The sequence below is a fragment of the Mesoplodon bidens genome (genome assembly GCF_964165515.1).
Source record: "Mesoplodon bidens genome assembly, chromosome: 19".
Lineage (NCBI taxonomy): Eukaryota > Metazoa > Chordata > Mammalia > Artiodactyla > Ziphiidae > Mesoplodon > Mesoplodon bidens.
The window spans coordinates 16,877,334-16,897,749 of NC_138179.1; the positions used below are offsets into that span (position 1 = coordinate 16,877,334).

The 20,416-nt window shown below is 46.8% G+C and overlaps 1 protein-coding gene across 2 annotated transcripts in view; it reads left to right on the forward strand.

The window, feature by feature from the left end:
- RPH3AL (rabphilin 3A like (without C2 domains)) overlaps positions 1-20,416 on the forward strand; it is a 158,134-nt gene that overhangs the window by 13,634 nt on the left and 124,084 nt on the right. The window contains exon 1 of one of the 2 annotated variants that reach the window (XM_081220047.1): positions 466-493. The exons of the other annotated variant lie outside the window; for it this stretch is intronic. The gene's annotated coding sequence lies outside the window, so the exon portion shown is untranslated. Of the gene's footprint in view, positions 1-465; positions 494-20,416 lie in introns of those variants that run through there. 2 annotated transcript variants of the gene reach the window in all.

Consider the following 20,416-nt stretch of genomic DNA (forward strand, 5'->3'; position numbering starts at 1 on the left):
TGAAACGGGGGAGCTAAGACACAGGGCTGATGGGTCTTTTTTGTGGCCGTTTCCTTTAGTGACTGAGCCAGGTTGCCACAGCTTGTCCGGCGTCCGTCAGTGGAGCGTTCATTCATTCAACAAATACACGTTGAGCTGCAGTAGGTGCCAGGTGCTGTTTTAGGCCCCAGAAGTCATACCTGCCCTGCTTTTGCAACTTGGGCGGTTAGAATGGCTCATTTGGGGGGTTGGGGACTTGGAGCTGCTTAGGGAACAGACAGTGATGTTCGTTACCCAGAAACAAGAAGGGGCCATCGAGACTGGGGCGGCGAGGACAGTCACCCAGAGGGGTCCTGGCCTACAGGGTGACCTCAGGCAGGTCCTCCGCCGGAGGCCTCAGGTCCCGGGCCGGGAGGGGCGGGGCGGGGCGGGGCGGGGCGGGTCGAGCGCCGGGTTCCCGCGGCCGCCGCCAGAGGGCAGCCAGGGAGCGTGCCGGAGGCTGGCCGGACCCCGGGTGAGTCTGGCGCCCCGGGGGCGACCCCCCTTTCGGGACCCGGTCTGCGAGCGCCGGGACGTGCGTTCGGCTCGGTGGCTGGGACCGCGGGGGCGCGTGGGGCGGCCCTGGGGCGGCGGGTGGGTCCGGGGAGCTGTTGCGCGCGGGGTGGGGACGAGCCTGGGGGCCGCGGGGCGCGCGCAGGGCCCGAGCCGCGTTCCCTTCCACCGTGCCCGCCGCCCGCCTGGCCTGGAGACCGGGGCTGGTCTCGAGAGGCTCGGGACAGCGCCTGGGCCCGGCCCCCGCAGCGCCTGGTGCTCAGTGTCCGGCCCTTAGTCTGTCTGGGGCCCTCGGCGGGTGGGGGGCGTCGTGCGCCCGCGTTGGGGGGCCGCGGGGAGCAAGTGGGCAGCCGAGAGCGGCGGCGGATTGCGGGCGGCGCTGGGGAGAGCGCTCCGGGCGAGCGCGTCAACAAGCGCGGTGTTTACCGACAACCCGCGGGGCGCTCACGTGCGCGAGAGGGGCCCCGCGGGGACGGCGCGCACCTCCTCTCCGTGCTCGGCCTGGCCTTCGGTGAGGATCCCACGCTCCAGATGGTGGGCCTGGGCCCTGGCCGTCGGGGCTTTCGCCCCCAGTTAGGTGGTCAGGAGTGGGAATCGAATAGCACTTGGTGCCCAGGAGGGTGTGAGGAGGGCGGGATGGAGGTAGCTCTCACTGGCCAGACAGGATTCCTCACCCTGAGCACCTCTTTCAGCCTGAGAATCCTGCCCTGGGTTTGTTTTCCAGGGCCAAGCTCTGTTTTTCTCAGCCGCAGGTTTGAAGTGTAGCAATCCATCCAGGGGGGCTCCCTGCCTTCAGGATGAAGGCTCTGGACTCACAGTGGTGCCCGTGACACCTGCGCTGTGGGTGTGGAAGCCCCCTTTCTTGGGCTGCAGCGAGGGCTCTGCTGGGAAGTCTGGGAATTTTGTCCCCTGCTCGGGGCTCAGAAGGCTGAGGACCTGATTTTCCTACCTGCGTGGGCTGTGACATGCCCACCGCTGGAGGTGGCCCTGGGGAGAGGTGTGATGTGGGAGGTGGGCACCTATCCTCCGTGAGTTCAGGGCTGGGGGGGGTGGTGATCAGGCTCCATCTGTGCAGCTGCGTGAGAACCTTTGATCCCCCAGCATTTGGAGGTCTGGGGGAGTCAGAGTGTCCCGGGACACCCTCGTAAGTGCATTGGCCGAGCCAGGGCTGCAGTCTAGTCTCTGTCCCTCCCCGCCCCCCCCCCACACACACCTTGAGAGATCGTGCCCGTCTCCGGGTGCCCCTCCATCCTCCTGCCTCTGACGTCCACTTGGCCTCCCATCTCTTGGGGGGAAAAACCCATGCACTGGAGCAGAAAGCTTCGTTTCCTCTTTTCTCTCACTGTCACATTTTCCCCGCAAGGGCTCTGCACCTGCTGCCTGCCTCTTGGCTCCACGCCTCCCCGCCTACTCCTGCGCATCCTGGGCTACTGTCTCCACCACGTTGCTGAAACTGCTTCCCTGAAAGTCAGCTTGTTTCCAAACACCGATTTTTTTTGTCGGCCTCATCCTGCTGCCAAGTCCTTCTGCCCGGGAAGCAGGCCCCTCTTTGCAGCCTTCTCTGCTGTGATTTCTCTCCTCATTTTGTTCTTGTTTCTCCATCATTCCTTCTCCTCTTCTGACGCCCCTTCCCTCTTTTCTGGGATGTTTTGTGAGGCCCCGTGTTTATCTTCTCAGAGAACTTGCTTCGGGATCCCTCAGGGAACTCCCCCCCACCATTCTAGCTCTAGTCCTGGCTCCTTGGATGCCCAGTGACACCCCAAACTCACCATGTCCTCCTTACTCCCCAGCAGTGGGTTTCCTTCCCTTCTGTCACACTGACTTTTTCCTGAAGTGTCTTGCCTCTCCCTGCCGCTTTGTGACCAAGCTACTGTTCCAGGCCTTGAATGTCTCAGGCAGGAGGTCAGAGGCCCCTTCGCTGGCCTGATGCCAGAATCCCTTCCAGCTCCCACAGTCCATCTGGCATGTCACCTCTAGACCAGTGGTCTCTGGATGACTACTGCTTTTACCCTGTTGCTGAGCCCTCTCCCCTAGGAAATCTTCAGAGGCTCCTGGTCTCCTCCCACACAAAGCTCAGCTCCGCCACCTCCTGTAGCTCCTCAGTCGTGTGGCCTCACCCTCCAGAGCCACTTTCCAGTCCTGAGATTTCTTCCCTCCCTACCATGGTCGGCCCTCTTGGCCTTAGTCTTAGAGACCCAGCTCAGAGCTGTCTCCCTGGGAAAGCTTTGCCTCTCCCAGCTGCCCTAGGGGCCTCTTTCCTGGCCTTCCCACTCCACCATGCCCTCAGGACCACGGCTGTCTGTCTGCTGATCGCAGGCCCCTTTGTGTCCTTGAAGCCTCTTCCTTTCCTCTCGGATCTCCAGGACTGGGTATCCTGTTGGCTCTCGATAAAGGAATTCCTCCCCTTAACCTCAAAGAACACCTCTGGCCATCCTTCAGAGTCTGGTTCAAATCCCACCTCCCTCCTGGACTGTTCGAGTCCCAGATTCCCACTGGCCTGCACTTCTGGGCTCATGGATGGATTCATTACCGTTTGTGCCACCCAGCTTAATACTTTGTTCTCTGCTGTTAGCCTCCAGTTGTATCATGGGTATGAGAGATGCTTTTCCGGTTCTTAATCATAGCAGCTGTTGAGTGGTCGGTATGTGCTGGGCATGTGCTGATCTTTCCAAGCAATCCCTCGTGTGTGTTATTCGCACAGCCCCCAGAGGGGTAGGAGCTAGGATTCTTGTTTTCATTCTCCCCATGAAGACATAAACCCCGTGAGGTCCAGGGACCTGCCTAAACCACACAGTTTGTAGGTGGGTGGAACAGAGGTTGCAACTCAAGTCTGTCTGACTCCTGAGACTGTTTTTTGATAGTAGGGGTTGCTATTTGTCCAGGAAAGCGCTTCAGTCCAGGGAGTGTGTTACATGTCCTCTTAGCACCTGTCCCAGATGTGCAGGATGTCTTGGTGGTGTGGTCAGCTGGTTGCTTGGGACCCCACTGGACTCCAGGAAAGGACTTTGTAACAGAACAGATGCTTGATGGTGGGACCAGTGACTAGGGGAGGCTGTGACAGCTGCCCCAGAGGCCTTTGAAAACGGGCCGTGTGTATGTGTGCAAATGTGTGTATGTGTGTCTTAAGTAAGAGTTGTGGAACAGAGAAGCCCGAGGAGCCCTCAGGTCATTTCTGTCCCTTAGGATACTTTTTTTAGTAAGTGTTTTTAATTTATTTAATTTATTTTATTTTTGGTTGCACCGAAATTTTTATTTATTTTTAAATAAATTTATTTTTATTTATTTATTTTATTTTTGGCTGCGTTGGGTCTTCGTTGCTGCGTGTGGGCTTTCTCTAGTTGTGGCGAGCGGGGGCTACTCTTTGTTGCGGTGCACAGGCTTCTCATCGTGGTGGCTTCTCTTGTTGTGGAGCACGGGCTCTAGGCACGCGGGCTTCAGTAGTTGTGGCACGCGGGTTTCAGTAGTTGTGGCACGTGGGCTTCAGTAGTTGTGGCACGTGGGCTCAGTAGTTGTGGCTCGCGGGGTCTAGAGCCCAGGCTCAGTAGTTGTGGCTCGCGGGGTCTAGAGCCCAGGCTCAGTAGTTGTGGCGCACGGGCCTAGTTCCATGGCATATGGGATCTTCCCAGACCAGGGCTCGAACCCATGTCCCCTACATTGGTAGGCGGATTCTTAATCACTGCGCCACCAGGGAAGCCCCTGTACCGGGTCTTAGTTGTGGCAGGCAGCCTCCTTAGTTGTGGTTCACCAGCTCCTTAGTTTTGGCATGCAAACTCTTAGTAGAGGCATGCAAGTGAGATCTAATTTCCTGACCAGGGATCGAGCCCACATCCGCTTCATTGGAAGGCGGATTCTTAACCACTGTGCCACCAGGGAAGTCCCCCTTAGGGCACTTTTAAATGCTTTTTTTTGTAAACAAAATCAACCCTATCCCCAACAGTACCACCTTCAACTAAGTTTCCTTAGGAGCTATACTCCCCTTCCCTCCACAGGTCACTGTCATATGAAAATGAGTTCCTGATGTGAAATACAGTTGCCACGGCAACCAGTAATGCGAGGCCTGGAGTCTTGCTCCTAGCTCTCTGCATCGTATGCTTCTAGGGGCTTTTTCCATCTTTGTCGCCTAAAAAAATGAAATACTCCATTTGACTCTCCTTTTGCGGGGACATTTAAAACATTTGTTTTTTTCAGGCAGCGATTTCTGGGCACTGTTAACACCCCAGCAGCTTGTCACCAGGCTGTTGGCACACCATTAAATAATGACCCCGAACGGTGCCTCTGGTTTAGGTCACATTTTGAATGAAATCCAGTGCCCTGTGGGTAAAAGGACAGTAGCTGTGGCCTCCACACAGCCTTGATGGCTGGAAAGACAGAGGGAAAGAGCGCGATCTGGTGTAACAGAGAAGCCCGAGAACAGAGAACAGAAAAATAAAAGGCTTTTTAGAACAGTTGTGTTGGTTTTTTTTTTTTTTTTGGCTGCACCACGCGGCATGTGGGATCTTAGTTCCCCGACCAGGGATCGAACCTGTGCCCCCTGCAGTGGAAGCATGGAGTCCTAACCACTGGACCACCAGGGAATTAGGGAGGGCTTTTTGGTACAGCTTCATTCCAGTTGGAGGTGGTGAAATTGTTTGTCTTTAGTTGCTGTCTCCTCCTGTGTGAGAGCCTTGCTCAGCTATCCTGGCAGAGGCCACCCAGAACAGGGTGCCTCAGGGGTGAGAGAGACAGGGTGCCTTTGGCTATAATCATAGCTACTAACTTTGATGGGTGCTTATTTTGTGCAGCCCTTATTCCTTTATTTAATCCTCAACCAAATGAAGGTAGAAATACTATTGTTTTCCCCATTTTACAGGTAAGGAAAATGATACACAGAGAGGTTAAGTGTTTGCCCAAGGACACAGAGCAAGTAGGTGGTAGGGTTGGGCTTTAGTACTAGGAAGTCTGACTCCTGTGGCCAATGCTCTTTACTTGGTACCATGTAGATAGTGGAAAGACTGCGTTTAATGAGAGGGTGAATTGGAGAGATAGAGCAGATTGGCTTTCTCAAGATTTGATTTAAAGCAGTCGTTTTCAACTTTTTATATCTTATGAGAGGCAAAAGGCTGCAGTGAAAAGGCATGTACTGGAGTGTTCACAGCAGCACTATTTTTAATAGCCACAAAACTGAAAATCACCCAGCATCCTTTGGCAGTAGAACGGACAGATACAGTGGGGTAGATACATACAATAGAACACTGTACCACAGAACAGTCCGCAGCCACATGGAACATCATGGAGGAATCATGCAGACACAGTTGAGCAAAGGAGCCAGACGAAAAAGAGCATGTACCGTAGGATTCCATTTATATAACGTGCAAAAAAGGCAGAATGAATATAAGATGTTAGAGGTCAGTAGTAGTTCCCAGGGGCACAAGGAAGGCTTCTGGGAGGCTGGTGATGTTCGGTTTCTCTATCTGGGTGTTGGTCACATACGTGTGCTCATATTTTCAAAATTCACCAATTTTAGTATGTGTACTTGTGTGTGTGTGATACTTCAATAAAATTTACTGAAACAGAAAAAGGCAGCAGTGACCCTCAACCCAGGACATGAACACTGATGCTCCACGCCCTTATAGGGGCCACACACTTGACACTAAACCCGGAATCTTAGATTTCTTGTGAGAGGTGGGAGGTGACATGAGGGTAGGCACCCAGGTTCTGGGGCAGACGGCCCTGGGGATGTGGGAGCAGGGCCAGGGCCAGCTCTGGTTTTCTCCCGTCCCCCTCTACTCCGTGGGGTTTGGGGACAGCTTGCTAAGCTCGGAGGTGGCTGGTTGGGTTCTGCCCATGAAGCAGCCCTTTTCTGCCTGCCGTGAGGCCTGGGGGTAAGGAGGTGACGTGGATCGCCTTCTGCTGGTCGGCGGGGTGTCAGGTTGACCTGGAGAAACTGCGGAATATGGCTGGTGCTGCCACCCTCCGCACAGACATCCTCAGCCCTCCAACAGCAGTGGGCTGCCTGCAAAACATCAGCATTTCAAGGACAACGCCTGCCTGGAAAGTGAGCGGCCTTCACTGGGAGATCAGCTCCTCCTTTCACATGGCGGTTATGTGCTGCTAAAAATCCTGGAGCACCTTATGTAAGACCACAGTTACGTAGTTAGCACCTTATGTAAAAGCACTTAGTATACCGCAGACAATCAGTCAGGTGTTTCGGTGACCTTGGTGGGCATCACCACAGAGTTGGTGGTTGGCTTGCCTGGTGAGGAGGGTGAACGATTGTCAATATCCAGGCCTGCCTGACTCACTCGGCTGCACTCACACCTAATTTACGTGTTGATGCTTTTTAATTTTTTTTTCCAATGTGTTGATTGCATTTTCCTCGTTAGGCCCAGCCCACCCAAGCAGTTGAGTTGATGCCGGAGTTTGTACAGTTTCTTCTTGCTCAGCCCTCATCCCCTTCTCATTTACTGGTAGAGCATCTTCTGATTCACAGAAGCTTAGAAGGGCCGCCTCCCCATTCAAGAGGTCCCCCTCCGTGAGTGGCCAGGAGGGTGGCCATTGGCTTGAGTGGTGCCAGTGACCAGGGCAGCCCATCTCATGGTTGGATGATGATTTGAATAGTTATGGAGGGCAATGGAACAAAACCAAGGTGCAGAATATGCCAAGTAGGTTGAAACGCTGAGCTGAAACTGACAAGAAGACATTTCACAGGGATCAGGTTTTTAAAGCCATGGGATCTGAGGCTAGGACAGCAATTTGGCAGGACCTGTCAAATTAAAAAGCATCAGCCGTACATCATAAGGATTCTACTTCCCAGGGTCTGCCCTAAAGGAAACCTGGCATGTGTGCACAGGTGGAAAGTTCTGGGACAGCCTTTGTGGCAGTTTGCCGTCCATGGTGAAAAACTCTACAGAGTTTGAATGTCTGCTGGTGGTGGAATAGCACCCGCTACATCAGCTCACATTTTCATACCTGGGAGTCCTATGCAGCTTTGAGAAAGAATTAGTTGGATCTCTCTATAACAATAATGATGAATCTCTCAGATTATAAGGTGAAGAAAGCAAGTTTCCAAGTGATGAATACATTATGATGCCTTTCATAGAAATGTTTTCACATAGTCCTTCATACTTTATATGAATACAAATATAAGTAACACATACCTACATGTAAAAGAATATGAAATGGTCTAGAAAAAGGCATTCCAAACTTATAATAGCTATTATCTCCAGGGAAGGGGGAAGGGCATCAGGATTGTGTGCGTGGCGGGGGGGAGATCAAAGAGAAATTTAGCCTTCTCTGTGATATTTAAACTTTTAAAGATACTTTCATTGATGTATAATTTATATACTTCAAATAAGTCATTCTTTTTTTTTTTTTTTTTTTTTTTTTTTTGCGGTACGCGGGCCTCTCACTGTTGTGGCCTCTCCCTTTGCGGAGCACAGGCTCCGGACGCGCAGGCTCAGCGGCCACGGCTCATGGGTCCAGCCGTTCCGCAGCATGTGGGATCTTCCCGGACCGGGGCACGAACCCGCGTCCCCTGCATCAGGAGGCGGACTCTCAGCCACTGCGCCACCAGGGAAGCCCAAGTCATTCATTTTAAGTATACAATCTGTTTTAAATTTCTAAAAGGAAAAGTAATTACATAATTAAAAATTAATGTCTAATTTAACCCCCTTCCTCATACAAGAAGCCTTCTTCCATCTATGCCTGAGTCATGGATGGACCATGACACGAAGCTCACTGTATGGTGTTTTGCATTTAGGGGCAGCTCACAGAGGTAGAAATTATTCCCTCTTTTGAGCTGAGATCTTGAGATCTGTCTCTTTGTCACTTCGCTTCTGGGTCTGTCCGTTTCGAGCCATCTCAAACAAGTCTCTTTTCCATGGGGCAGGATTTTCGCTGGTGCAAGATCCCCGTCATGCCTGCCTCCTCCAGGGAGAAGGACTTGCCTCTTTCAGGGGTTCCTTGTAGAGTCTATAGGGTGATATGGATCACACTCCAGGCCGTGCTGGGCACCTGGCCCATCAAACATCCTCCTAAAGTTTTGCAGAACTGGACCCTATGTCCCCAATGTTGCTTGAACATGACATAACACTTTCTAAAAATAATGGTAATTTTTTTTGAATCTTAAAAGTAATTCATGTTCATTATGGAAAATTTAGAAAATACACAAAAACACAAAGGAGAAAGTAAACATCTGTGATTCTCAGCCTCTAGAGATAACCATGTTTAATGTTTAAAAATTGAGATCATTCTATATGAATGATTTTATTTTATTTTTTTTAAAGTAAAAATTTATTGAATTTGTTACAATACTGCTTCTGTTTTACGTTTTGGGGTTTTTTTTTTGGTTACAAGGCATGTGGGATCTTAGCTCTCTGACCAGGGATTGAACCTGCACCCCCTGCACTGGAAGGTGAAGTCTTAACTACTGGACTGCCAGGGAAGTCCCTGAATAATTTTATAACCTATATTTTATTTAACATTTATTTATCCATAAGAATAGTGACTGACATATAGGTAATACATTTTTTCTCAGTTCAGTGTTTGTTTTTCTATTATTATTATTAAACATAGAGAAGTTTCTAATGTTTATGTGGTGTTGTGGACTGAATGTTTGTGTTCTCCTGAATGCATATGTTGAAGCCCTAATCCCAAGAGTTGGATAATATTTGGAGGTGGAATGTTTGGGAGGTATTTAGGGTTAGATGAGGTCCTGAGGGTGGGGCCCGCATGATGGGATTAGTGCCCTTATAAGAAGAGATGGCCGAGAGCTCTCTCTCTCTCCTTCTCTTTCCGTCCTCACACATGCACTGAGGAAAGGCCATGTGGACACACAGCAAGAAGGCTGCTGTCTACAAGTCAGGAAGAGAGCCCTGAACTGAATTGACTGACACCTTGATGTTGAACTTCCAGCCTCCAGAACTGAGAGGAATAAATTTCTGTTTTTTAAGCCTCCCAGTCTATGGTATTTTGTTTTTGCAGCTCCAGCAGACTGATCCATGTGGTTAAGTCTATCAGTCCTTTCATTTTGTGATTTCTTCCTTTGCTTTTGGGTTTGAAAGGTCTTCCCCACCCCAAGTTTAGATAAATATTCACCTATATTTTCTTCTCATTCTTTATTTGGTGTCAGCTTTTCCACTCAGCTCTCTCTCTTACATTCAACTCTAATCCTACCAAAATTTATTTTGGTTTATGGTATAAGATTAGAGCCTGATTTTATTTCTTCTCAAATTGTCCCTCAGTTCTTTTAGTTCAATTTCTTTTCCTACCAACTACATTTGAAATTGAAATTTAATTTTTTTGGACTATTCAGTTGACCCTTGAACAACACGGGCTTGAACTCTGTGGGTCTACTTATACATGGATTTTTTTTCACTAAATAAGTACTACAGGTCTACACAGTCTGTTGTTAGTTGAATCTGAGGATGTGGAACCATGGATATGGAGGGCTGTCTGTAAAGTTATATGGGAATTTTCAATTACAAGGGGGTTGATGCCCTTGACCCTCCCCCACCATGTTTAGGGTCAACTGTACATTACAACCATGTTGCTCAAAATTCAAAAAGGCAAAACATGAGAGTCTCCCTCCCCCCTCTCCCTTAGCCTCCCAGGTCCAGTAACCTGTGTTACTAGGTTAATAGATTTTGGTCTTGGACTAGATTTCCTTCAGCCTTCCCCCAACTGACTCTAAATGTTAGCTTTATTATTGTGCACAAACATATGAGCTTCCAGGTTTTCTCTTTTTTCATTAACTGATCTCTTTTTCTTCCACTATCACATTTTTTAAATTATGACTTTATAAATTTAACCCCTGGCCATGCAGATTCTTTCTCAGCTTTTCTTTGGTTATGCTTGCCCATTTAGTCATTCTTCTCTATGATATTTATAATCATTTTATAGCTCTTCTGCACATATCATTGGAATCTAATTTGGAATGACAATAAATTTCTCAAATAATAACGATATTGAGTTTTCCTCTGTAGAAATATGGTCTGTCCCTTACTGATTCGTGTCTTCCTTCCTGTCATTCTCTTTTTTTATAGCACCCGCTTAAGTTTCATAGATCTCTTTATGGGGGTTGTGAACATTTCTTGTTTGTTCCTAGGTGTTTTATGTTTTTTGTTGCTAGGGAATAGGATCATTTCCCCCCCAGTCTTATCTTTAACTGGATATTGTTGGAATATAAGGAAGTATTTGTTTAAAAAATTATTGTGAAATATATATGCATATAAAACAAATATGTACAGTTTAAAGAAGAGTAATAAAGCAGGTATATGCCCAGCCAAATGAAGAAACAGTATCAACAGCCCTTTAGAAATTGTTTTTATGCCTCTCCTTACGTGGGTTTTCCTCTCTTCTCATCCCCAGGGGATACACTAACCTGAATTCTGTTATCATTATTAGCCTGCTGTTCTCTATAACTTTACCATGTAGCTTTATGTCTTTAAACAATACATTTTAAAATTTTGTATACTTTTGAACTTTTATAAATGGAGTCACACTGTATTCCATTTTTTAACAGATCCATTTGCGTCTGGGGGGGTTATTTTGGCTGCGTTGGGTCTTAGTTGTGGCACACGAGATCTTTGTTGTGGTGTGTGGGCTTCTCTCTAGTTGTGGCACGTGGGCTCCAGAGCGCGTGGGCTCTGTAGTTAGCGGTACTCGGGCTCTCTAGTTGAGGCCCGAGGGCTTAGTTGCCCCGCAGCACGTGGGATGTTAGTTTCCCTATGAACCCGCGTCCCCTGCATTGGAAGGCGGATTCTTTACCACTGGACCACCAGGGAAGTCCCTGTTTTTATTCAATGGTTTATTTACTGTAAACTTCACTATTTCTAAGTATATAATTCAATGGTTTTTAGTATATTCACAAGATTGTACAACCATTACCATGAACTAGTCCCAGAACATTTTCATTACCCCAAAAAGAAGCCTGTATCTTTGCATTCACTCCCCTTATTCTCCCAACAACCTCCTCAGCCCTAGGAAACAACTAATCTATTTTTTGTCTCTATGGATTTGCTTATTCTAGACATTTCATATAAGTAGAATAATACAATATGTGGTTTTCCCTAACTTTCACTTGTAATGTTTTCAAGGTTCATTCCTTTTTATGGCTAACTAATATACCATTGTATGGTTATGCCACATTTTGTTTATCCATTATCTGTTGATGGACATTTGGATTATTTCCACTTTGGGCTATTATAAAAAATGTTGCTATGAACATTCATGTACAAGTTTCTATGTGGACATATGTCTTCACTTCTCTTGGATGTATACTTAAGAATGGAATTGCTGGTCATATGGTAAGTTTTGGGCTATTATAAATGGAGTGGCCATAAGTCTTCTTGTTGACATATGTTTTCATTCTCTTATGTGTATTATTTCTCTTCCATGTTTGACTTCTTTTAGGAGTGGAATTACTGATTAGGTTTATCTTTGTTTTTTATTGATGCGTAGATCCATTCAGAAAACGGCATAAATTCTAAATGTACTGCTTGTCTAATTTTTACAGAGTGAACACAGCCATGTAGCCATCACCCAGGTCAAGGGGTGGGATGTTGGCCCAAGCTGGGCTACTCCGCTGGGCTGTTCTTTGTGAGATATGAAATCTAAGCAGTGAAGCAGGAAGGGAAACGGTATTGGAGCCACTTATTCCCATGTGGCAGCTGATGAGACCTTGAGGCCCAGACTCTGCAGCTGCCGGGGTTCCTGTGTTCTTCCACATCAGGACCTTGGCCTTCCCATCAATTCTGCATCCAGGTATCCTGCCAGTAAATCCCTTTCTGCTTAAGTCAGCCACACCTTGTTTCTATTGCTTGCAATCGAAGAATCCTTTTGGATACAGTGCGCCCAACTCTTAGCACCAAAACTTTGGTGGAGTGTGCCCCTCCTATTGCTAAAAACCCAGAGTAGAAGCTGCGTCTAGCTAATCCTTGAATTTTTACATGACTTTATTTTTTTTTAATATAAATTAATTAATTAATTTATTTTGGCTGTGTTGGGTCTTCGTTGCTATGTGCGGGCTTTCTCTAGTTGCGGCGAGCAGGGACTACTCTTTGATGTGATGCACGGGCTTCTCATTGCGGTGGCTTCTTTTGTTGTGGAGCACGGCTCTAGGTGCGTGGGCTTCAGTAGTTGTGGCACATGGGCTCAGTAGTTGTGGCTTGCAGGCTCTAGAGTGCAGGCTCAGTAGTTGTGGCGCATGGGCTTAGTTGCTCTGCAGCATGTGGGATCTTCCTGGACCAGGGCTCGAGCCCATGTCCCCTGCATTGGCAGGCGGATTCTTCACCACTGCACCACCAGCGAAGTCCCATTCCCCCTAACTTTATATTTAGTTCCCAGTTTTGAAACAATTTTCTCTCGGTCCCCAGTGGAAAGTTAATGGCTTAAGTAACTTGCTTAATTTAGAAGGTGAAATGTAGGAGTCTATATTATTTTCCAGACTTCATTTTTGGAAACCAGGTTTATTTCTCTTCGATGTAGAGCACAGGGGGGTTGGATGAAGGCGTGTTTGGTGCCATGATCAGAAAACAAGGGCTAGACCCCAAGTTCTTTCGCGCCATCCCTCAGGGACCCTTTGCCTAAGAAGGCTCAACGTTGAAATTGGTCTGCTCTAAGTGGGGCCTCATTTACAAGTAAAAAAAGAAATGAATTCTCTTCTGGTTTCTTTTTTAATGTCATTGAATCACACGGGTTAGTGACAGGAAACGACCCAATTTCAACTGGTCTCACCATTGTCAGTGCTTGTCCTCATTAATGTCAGGGTCTGGGCAGGTATTTGATCAGGGGTCGGTGCCATGGGTGAGGCTCGCCAAGAAAAGGTCAGAGATGACTGTGAAATTCTTTCTAACCCCAAATGGTAGTGATCAGCCCAGGCCGTGTCTTGGAGCAGCCACGGAGCTGCTTTCCATGTTTCCCAGGTCTCATTCCTTGGCTTTTCTTGAGAGCCTGTTCCTGTGGTGACCTTCTCTCCCCGCCAGTTCTAATCCTGCTGGTGGTTTTCCTCATTTGCAGAAGCCACTGCTTGGGGGCCGATGACCCTAGCCTGGACACGAAGACCTTTCTCCCATTCCTGGGGCTTGTTAGGACCTTCCACTTTTAATGTGAGCACAGCAGACAGTGGGCGTGATTCTTGACCACGTGGTCTCCGCGTCTGCAGGGTTCTGCGGAGCAGGAAACTAGCTGCTTTGAGTATCTTGCTTGGCCAGAGCTGCCATGGCTGGGGACGCAGCAGGTCTGCCAAAGTCATTTTTGCGGGTTGGGAGCCATACGAGGGCACTGCGTGGAAGAGGCTTTCCATTGTGGTTTATGATGGCGATTTTCTCACACATGGCTGTGAAGCACCTTGTTTTAGCATTATCAGTTTATGACAGCGATTTTCCAACAGGTGGAAGAGACATGCCTCCACCAAGGGTCGCCTCTTCTCACTTCATGTAAAAGGGCCTCGTGGGCTGGGACGGCCTCCGATTTCCCCAAACCCATCTGCAGGTTCAGGTGTCGTGTGGTGACCTGGGTCCCCCCTGACAGGGTGAAGGGGGATAATTTAGGAAAGGGGGTAACTCAGGAGTGAGGGTTCCCTGTTTGGAATCTAAAATGCCTTTACAGAATTGAGACTTTGCATCCAGGACATGCTGAGGTCAGGGCAGAGAAGACAGGCCCAGGGGGCAGGCAGGACCCAACTGTGGGCTGGCCTCTCTTGGTGCAGACCTGGTGTCCGGAGCATGGGCTCACACGGTAGCTAGTCAGGGGCTGAAGGCTTGCACTTCAGGGGTCATGGCCTTAGAGGACGTTCACTGTACATCATTCTCAACAGTGGTCTCTGCTGACAGGTGTAGAACGTGGACTCTTAGAGTTTGTGTTGGAACCTGGGACAGACATGTGGATGGATGGCGAATTGTGGCAGGTCGGAGGAGCAGGAGGTTGATACACTTTGGGGAGGGCTGGGTGGCAAGGGGTATGTTCTGGGAGTGCAGGTTTAGGTGGGGAGGGAGATAAGGCACATCTCCAGAGGGTGGCAGGTGGGAACCGAGGCAGGCCATCTGCAGGGTCTTATCAGGAGGTAATAGGGTCCTGACAAACAGGCTAGGCTAGCGACAGATCTTCAGAAGCGTGGGGGATGAGGCCTCAACAGGGAAGAAGGTCGGCCTACAACCAACTCAGAGCCAGAGGCCCAGTGATCAGGGTCTCCGGGTTGTGGCTGGGCCCAGCGTGAGCAAAGCAGAAGCTGACTTGCTTAGTGGTTAAGGGTTCTGGGCTCAGACTTGCAGGCTTTCATCCTGGCTCTGCCACTCCCTCACCCTGTGCCCTTGAGCAGTTGCTTTGCCTCTGTTTGCTCACCTGTAAAATGGAGATAATAATAGTATCTGTCTCATTGTTCAGAGGACTCCGTGAGAAGTCATGTACAAAGCACTTAGAACAGTGTTTGGTGCATGGATGGTGGTATTATTGTTAGTGTTGAGGTCTCCCCAGTTTGGCCTGATGCATGTCCTTTGGCCTCAGAGTTGCCTGCGAACGGGGTTCACACCCAGGCTTGAGGGCTGCTGCTTTCATTATATTGAATTTTGTAGCCCACTTGCTTGTCTTGTTTCTACGGCTGCTGGAAATCGCAGAGTCTGATGTATTGCATCAGGTTTCTGGTGCCACCTCCTCTTTCTGCTCTCTGCCTGGCCTCTGTTCTCTTTGATCCTCAAATTGTTTATTTTTTATTGTGTTCAGCCCCTAAGCTGCCTCAAGCCCTCCTTGAAATAGGCAGTTATAAATTGCCAATGAATAAATATAATTTTAGATCATACATGGAATCAGAGTTACAGTGTAAGGAGCTATGCTGTACCTGCCACATCCCTGTCTCCTCGTCTTACCTGAGTCTGGGGGATCAGTTGGCAATAAGAAGGGCCAGCCCCTGGGACAGGTTAGGGTGCACAGCAGAGAAGAGGCTGCAGATATTCTGGCTGTGAAGGTCACTCTCAGGCCCAGGGGTGGAATGGGTGAGAAGGTGGAGGAGGTGGAGGAGGACGAAGACTAACTCTTATCAAGTACCCACTCTGCACCTGTCACTGTGTAGGTGCTTAATACACTTTGGGCGGCTCCAGGAGGCTGGTAGATGAGTATCCCCATTGTGGGACTGTAGAATTTGGGGAAGTTTAGTCTGTACGTTAGAGCCGGGATGTGCATCCAATTGTAGAGTCAACCCAGACCCAACTGTGGGCCATATGAAGGGTCAGGTGCAAGACCTTTCCCAGGACTTCCTCCCACTCTTCAGACTTGCCAGGGCATATGTCTCAGTCATCTTTTGCCACGATATTGCTGTGTAACAGACCAGCCCCAAACCCACTGGCATTTGGCAGTAAGTATTTATTCATCCCTTATGTATCTGTGGGTTGGGTGGGGTTTGGCTGACCCAGGCTGCTCTCAGTGGGACTTGGTTGGATTTAAGCTGTGAGTTGGGTTTAGGCCTGTTTCATGTGTCTCTTATCCCACTTGGTCCAATGACCACCAAGGCATGTTTGTGTCATAGTTACAGGCAGGAGTGCAAGAGTGCAAGCTCAGTTGCACAAGCACATTTCAAACCTCTGCTTACATCATCACCACTGCATCATTTGGCCAAAGCAAGTCACATGGCCAATCTTAAGCCAAGGGGCAGGGAATCACCCTGCCTACCATTGAGCCATGGCAGAATGTGGCTATCACATACTCCTACAGAGAGAAGAATTGACACCAGTAATTCAGCCTACTTTAGGATGAGTTTCATTTATTCGCTCAGTAAATGTTTTTTTGAAAGGCTGCTGTATGACTGGTACTGTGTTGCCTCTGGGGATAGAGTGGTGAAAAATGCAAGCTTGGTCCTTGCCTTACAGAACTTACAGTCTAGTGATAGAAACAAACTGGAGAGCTACTTCTATGATTAATTATTTAATTACAGTTGTGATCATCTCTACAGGGGACAAGTACAGAGCGCTGGGCATGTACGAAAGGGTCTGACCTAGTCCAGGGAGGAAGAGATGGTTGAGCTCAGAATTGAAGGATAAGACTAATTAGGCAAAGGATCCTTAATATGATTAACAATTGACTTCTCACCTGAAACCGTGGAAGCCAGAAGGCAATGGAATGAAAGTCAAAGTGCTGAGACAAAAAGACCATCAACCAAGTCTATATCCAGAAAAACGTCCTTTAAAAATGAAGGAGACAAGCTCCCTGACTTCAGACTATACTACAAAGCTACAATAATCAAGGCAGTATGGTACTGGCACAAAAATAGAAATATAGATCAATGGAACAGGATAGAAAGCCCAGAGATAAACCCATGCACATATGGTCACCTTATCTTTGATAAAGGATAGAAGAATATACAATGGAGAAAAGACAGCCTCTTCAGTAAGTGGTGCTGGGAAAACTGGACAGCTACATGTAAAAGAATAAAATTAGAACACTCCCTAACACCGTATACAAAAATAAACTCAAAATGGATTAAAGGCCTAAATGTAAGGCCAGACACTATAAAACTCTTAGAGGAAAACATAGGCAGAACACTCTATGACATAAATCACAGCAAGATCCTTTTTGACCCACCTCCTAGAGAAATGGAAATAAAAACAAAAACAAATTGGACCTAATGAAACTTAAAAGCTTTTGCACAGCAAAGGAAACCATAAACAAGATGAAAAGACAACCCTTAGAATGGGAGAAGATATTTGTAAATGAAGCAACTGACAAAGGATTAATCTCCAAAATATACAAGCAGCTCATGCAGCTCAATATCAAAAAAACAAACAACCCAATCCAAAAATGGGCAGAAGACCTAAATAGACATTTCTCCAAAGAAGGTATACAGATTGCAACAAACACATGAAGGGATGCTCAACATCACTAATCATTAGAGAAATGCAAATCAAAACTACAGTGAGGTATCACCTCACACCAGTCAGAATGGCCATCATCACAAAATCTACAAACAATAAATGCTGGAGAGGGTGTGGAGGAAAGGGAACCCTCTTGCACTGTTGGTGGGAATGTAAACTGATACAGCCACTATGGAGAACAGTATGGAGGTTCCTTAAAAAACTAAAACTAGGGCTTCCCTGGTGGCGCAGTGGTTGAGAGTCTGCCTGCCGATGCAGGGGACACGGGTTCGTGCCCCAGTCCGGGAAGATCCCACATGCCACAGAGCGGCTAGGCCCGTGAGCCATGGCCGCTGAGCCTGTGCATCTGGATCCTGTGCTCTGCAACGGGAGAGGCCACAACAGTGAGTGGCCCGTGTACTGCAAAAAAAACAAAACAAACAAACAAAAAACCTAAAACTAGAACTACCATATGACCCAGCAATCCCACTACTGGGCATATACCCTGAGAAAACCATAATTCAAAAAGAGACATGTACCACAATGTTCATTGCAGCACTATTAACAATAGCCAGGACATGGAAGCAACCTAAGTGTCCATCGACAGAAGAATGGATAAAGAAGATGTGGCACATATATACAGTGGAATATTAGCCACGAAAAGAAATGAAATTGAAGTATTTGTAGTGAGGTGTGTGGACCTATAGAGTCTGTCATACAGAGTGAAGTAAGTCAGAGAAAAACAACGTATGCTAACACATATATATGGAATCTAAAAAAAAAAAAGTTTCTGATGAACCTGGGGGCAGGAAAGGAATAAAGATGCAGATGTAGAGAATGGACTTGAGGACACGGGGAGGGGGAAGGGTAAGCTGGGACGAAGTGAGAGAGTAGCATTGACATATATACGCTACCAAATGTAAAACAGATAGCTAGTGGGAAGCAGCTGCATAGCACAGGGAGATCATCTTGGTGCTTTGTGACCACCTAGAAGGGTGGGATAGGGAGGGTGGGAGGGAGATGCAAGAGGGAGGGGATATGGGGATATATATATACATATAGCTGATTCACTTTGTTATACAGCAAAAACTAACACAACACTGTAAAGCAATTATACTCCAGTGAAGATGTTAAAAAAAATGGAGAAATCAAGACATCCTGTATAAATAAACCTGAATTTGTTGCTATCAGACCTGCCCTACAAGAAATACTATAGAGAGCCCTTCAGGCTGAAATGAAAGGACACTAGACTGTGACTCAAGTTCACAAGAAGAAATAAGGAGCATCTTTAAAGGTGTAAATGTATTTTGTTGTAACTCTTTTCTTCTCTCTGCATAAAAGAATAGTTATGAAACTGTGTTGACAGACTTATAATGTACAAAGATGTAATTCATATAATAATAATAGCATAAAAGAAGGGGGAAGAAACAGCTATATTAGAGCAAAGTTTTTGTATATATTGAAATTAGGTTGGAATTAATCAGAGGTAGATTTTTTAAAGTTAAAATGTTAGTTGTAATCTCCAGGGCAACTGTTAAGAAAATAACTAAAAACTATGTAATAAAGAGAATTAAGGGCTTCCCTGGTGGCACAGTGGTTAAGAATCCGCCTGCCAATGCAGGGGACACGGGTTCGAGCCCTGCAGGAAGATCCCACATGCCACAGAGCAACAAAGCCCATGCGCCACAACTACTGAAGCCCATGAGCCACAACTACTGAAGCCTGTTCGCCTAGAGCCTGTGCTCCACAACAAGAGAAGCCACCGCAGTGAGTAGCCCCCGCTCGCCACAACTAGAGAAAGCCCACGCGCAGCAACAAAGACCCAATGCAACCAAAAATAAATAAATAAAATAAAGTTTTTTTAAAAAAAGAGAGAATTAAAATGGTATGCTAGAAAATACCTATTTAACAGGAAAGAAGTCAGTAAGGGAAGAGTATAGGAACAAAAGGACATAAGACTATATAGAAAACAAATAGCCAAATGACATAAATCCTATCTTATCAGTAATTATATTAAATGCAAATGGAATAAACACTCCAATAAAAAGACAGAGATTGACAGAGTAAGTTAAAAACCCCAGTTCTGTGCTATCTACAAAACACTTTAGATTCAAAGATACACATTGGTGGAAAGTAAAAAGATAAAGATATACCATACAAGCAGTAACTAATAGAAACCTGAAGTGGCCACACTCATATTAGACAAAATAGATTTACTACAGACAAACAGGATATTTTGTAATGATAAAAGGGTCAATTTATCAGGAAAACATACCAATTATAAACATGATGCACCTAACATCAGGCCCCCAAAATACATGAGGCACAAACTAAGAAAAATGAAGGGAGAAATAATAATAGTTGGAGGCTTCAAGGTTCCACTGTCAATAATGGACAGAACTGGTAGGCAGAGGAACAGTAGGGAAATAGAAGACCTGAAGAACACTATAAACCAAGTAGACCTAACGGATATTTATAGAACACTCCACCTAACAACAGCAGGATACACATTCTTTAAATGTTCACATGAGAGAACATATATTATGTCATAAAACAAGCCTCAATACATTTACAAGGGTTGAAATCCTACAGAGTATGTTCTCTGACTACAGTGGAATGGAATTAGAAACCAATAACAAAAAGGAAATTTGGGAAATTCACAAATAAGTGGAAAGTAAAAACATTCCTAAATAACCAGTGGGTCAGAGAAGAAATCATAAGAGAAATCAGAAAATACTTTGAGATGTATGAAAAAGAAAATACAACATACCAAAACTTATGGGATGCAGCTAAAGCAGTGCTCAGGAGGAAATTTATAGCTGTAAATGCCTATATTAAAAAAGAAGAGAGACTTCAAATCAATAGCCTTCTTCCACCTTAAAGTAGAAAAAGAAGAGCAAACTAAATCCAAAGCAAGCAGAAGGAAAGAAGTAATAAAGATTAGAGCACAAAAAGGGAAATAGAGAATAGAAAAGACCACCGATTGTGTGATTCCATTTATATGAAATGTCCAGAATATGCAAATCCATAGAGACAGAAAGATTAGTGGTTTCTGGGGGCTGGGGAGA